The following is a 3,904-nucleotide window of genomic DNA, read 5'->3' as shown; positions in this document are numbered from 1 at the left end:
GAAGAAATGGGCCGGATTTCTTTACATTTTCAAAGGCGGCTGCGATGCTGGCAGGCCAGATGCCAGTTCTTGCCCTGGCTGAAGGCATAAGCTAAGAACTGACAAACTCGTAGCTGGAGACCAGAGCAGGTCACCTGTGTGTTAGTTTTGCTCAAAACAGGTATTAGACTTATAGAAATGTATATACTGTTTAGACTCTAGGAAATGCTTGTAAATTGCTGCTGACATTAATCTTATTTGCAGTGCCTGGATTCCAGGGTACAAGAAAATATGTACGTTTTGAAAATGTTTGCCCTGAACTTGTGAACCCAGGCATGGGAATCATCCCCGCATCCCATCCAGAAGGACTATCAGAATCAGGTGGGCCATTAAGGAACTTGCAGTACAAAGGATTGGTTGATGGCCCTGTTGGGGCTGGAAAATGCTACTTGCAAGGAAGCTGGGCCTGTGGGCTTGGAAGCTGAAGGAAGGTAACAAAACAAAGCCACAGGAAAAATTTCCATCTTTTTCTTTGAACTCTGAAGGGTCCGAGACTCTAAACTGAAGCCAGAGAGCCCCAGAGGCTGCCTCCTGGGTCTGCCCTGAAAGACACTTTGAATTGACAGATCCCTGCAACTCTGTTACTTTTAGGATTTAGATGGTAACTTATTGGTGTGTAATTGACCCAGGAGTTCCCATCTGAAACTGGCATGGTGAAATCTAATTATAGAACTCACCACCAGGCTGGGGTCTCTGCCCTGTTCTTGGCCGTCTGCCCTGAGGTAGGTGCTCATGGGCACAAGCTGCTCCAGGAAGCGTCAGGTTTCACGGTATGCATCCGATGAAGTGAGCTGTAGCTCACGAAAGCTCATGCTCAAATAAATTGGTTAGTCTCTAAGGTGCCACAAGTCCTCCTTTTCTTATTGCGAATACAGACTAACACGGCTGTTACTCTGAAAGGTTTCAGAGTGGTAGCCATGTGTGATGAAGTGGGACTGTTCTTAATGTTTCCTCTGAATACTGTAGGGGTGCCTCAATTTTCCCTAGGCATTTCTTAAATATCTAGGTGATGGGTTAAGGGGGTGTAATTGTTGCAGAGCAAAGGGCCAGTGAACATAAATGGCCGACACCCTGTCTCCTGGCAGCTGATGGCCTGGGCCCTTCCCCCCTGCAAGGCGAGAGCTAAAGGGTTGGAGAACAAAGGAATCAGGTGACCCCTGGCCCGGAGAAAGGGACAAAGCCCAGAGGAGGAGGGGCTGGAGAGAGTTTCAGTTTGGGGCTGGCTGGGGACATGGAGTGAAGGGCAGACGGGGTTGTCTGGCTCACTGCCCCCCAAAATGGACCGGGCTGAGGGGTCCTGTTCTCTGCACCTACAAGCTCTGTTCTAGACCGTGTTCCTGTCGTCTAATAAACCTTCTGTGTTACTGGCTGGCTGAGAGTTACATCTGACTGCGGAGTTGGGGTGCAGGACCCTCTGGCTTCCTCAGGACCCCGCCTGGGCGGACTCGCTGGGGGAAGCGAACGGAGGGGCAGAGGATGCTGAATGCTCTGAGGTCAGACCCAGGAAGGTGGAAGCTGTGTGTCCTGGAGACAGGCTGCTCCCAGAAAGGAGACTTCCCCAGAGTCCTGGCTGGCTTCATAGGGAGCAGTTCCAGGGCATCGCCCAGGGACTCTGTGACACCGTGTTAGTCTGTATCAACAAAAACAATGAGGAGTCCTTGTGGCACCTTAGAGATGAACACATTTATTTGGACAGAAGCTTTCATAAAAGGGCTATAACCGTTATAGCCCACGAAAGCTTATGCCCACATAAATGTGTTCGTCTCTAAGGTGCCACAAGGACTCCCGTTGTTTTTCCAGGAAGTGTGACAGCGGTCACAGAGTTTGCATGCCCATTGTGAGACCCATAAGCCCTGGTTTTCAAAGGTGCTGGTTGCCCACAACACTGTTGCCAACTCTTATGATATTTGGTGTTTGTGCCCACTCTAGGCCCGAGTGGATAGCAAATGTTCAGGGCCCTGCAGGTTGTTTCTGTTAGGAGGAGAAATTGGTGATGGAGACAGGTATCTCGGGTACAACCCTGTGCATGTACAAATAATGAACAAAGTCCACATAAGAACAGCCAGACTGGGCCAGGTTGTTGCCGGCACCCAGTGCCGAGAGGCTGAACAACAGCTTGAGTGGTTCGTTACCCGGTGTGCTACACCCAATAATCACAACGTGATGGAGAAGCAGAAAAGTTTATTTGAAGCTTCAAATAGGTACAGGGAGATTTGAATCTCAAATCCTGTACACAGAGCAGGAAGTTACACAGGCTTTTATACATCCTTTTTCCCAGCATACTTATCCAATAGCAAGCTGCCCCAAGTATCCATATAGCCAGCCAATCCAGTTCCCAGCTAGTTCCCTGGTTCTCTGTATCATTTGTTAAACTATACATAAAGCTGCTTTATTCAGCATTGTTCTTCCATATTTGTCCTGTTTGGCCTTGCTTAGTTTCAGGCAGTCTGACTCGGCAGCATATTGTTGCAGATCCACAGCTTAACTGCTGCGAGTGCCTCCAGGCGGGGCGGGGGGGGGCAAGGACACCTGGGCCTAGTGCGAGGGGGCTTCATCGACACTCGTGGTCTTCCATCCCCTTGAGTTACCTAGTGGCCATGCCCCAGTGTCCCCAACAAGGTCAATGGTCCATCTAGCCCAGTGTCATGTCTTCCGACATTGGCCAGTGCCAGGTGCCCCAGGGGGAATGAACAGAACAGGGAATCATCAAGGGATCCATCCCCTGTGGCCCATTCCCAGCTTCTGGCAAACAGAGGCTTGGGACACCCAGATCATGGGGTTGCGTCCCTTCCCATCCTCACTAATAGCCATTGCTGGACCTAGCCTCCAGGAACTTATCTAGTTCTTTTTTGAACCCAGTTATAGTTTTGGCCTTCGCAACATCCCCTGGCAAGGAGTTCCCCAGGTTGACTGCATGTGGTGTGAAGAAGTACTTCCTTGTGTTTGTTTTAAACTTGCTGTCTGTTAAGTCCTGTTAATAAATCCTATTCCCCTGAACACAGCAGGAATGGAACTGTAGGAGACAGTTTCTTTGCTCACAGCTCCGAGCCCCTTTCAGACAGCACTCTGCCCAAAAGCCCTCCACTCTCTCTCGGCTTTCATGGGGCCACGGTGCGGGTGCTTGTGTTGCTGTGTGTGGTGCTTCCTTGCCGCCTTTTCTCTCATCTTCTCTGGTCTTTCTGCCTCTTTCACAGACACCCAAACCTTCACAAAAGAATAGCCAGCGAAACCCTTCCACCCTCGTGTGGCTTTGTTTTGGGCGGTGACATGCCTGAGTTTGAGGTGGAGGCTGCTGTTGTTTCAGCCACCTGGGTCCATAAAAGAGCTGACTGGCTTCCTACCCGAAGGGCAGTGGTTATGCACAACATGCTCTTCTGAAAGCCCCAGCTCCCAGAGTCATGGGATTAGGTCCGACTCTCAGTTTCCTTTAAGGGTTCCAGCCCTAGCCGTGGTGGGTAAAGGCCTGGAAATGTGACCCCTAAAGGCACCAGCATTAGAAGGCCCATAAAAGGACCCACATTGATTCTCAAACTCATCTCATGATTCTGGGGGCCCTGGTTCATGACTTTTAATGGTTGTGGTGACAAACCGGAGAGGGCCACAACTCCCTCTGGAGCCCGTGGGGCTCAGCCCCTCTGACCCTCCGGCTCTGGCGGCTCCCGAAAGCCCCAAGGCCCCCAAGGGCAGGCTGTGACCGCTCTGGGCCGGCTCTGGGGCTCTCCGACGGGTGCTGTGTGGGCGCAGGGCGGGGCTCTAGGGCAGAAGCCCCCTGGGGCAGGGGGGGGGCTGAACGCAGTAAAGATGGCGTCCTGCCCAGACCGGAAGTGCCCCCACTCCCGGGCCGGAAGGGGCGGCGGAGAGGGCG

Source organism: Lepidochelys olivacea (genome assembly GCF_965140295.1).
Source record: "Lepidochelys olivacea isolate rLepOli2 genome assembly, chromosome: 7".
NCBI classification, from domain to species: domain Eukaryota; kingdom Metazoa; phylum Chordata; order Testudines; family Cheloniidae; genus Lepidochelys; species Lepidochelys olivacea.
Note: the sequence above shows the minus strand (reverse complement) of the source record.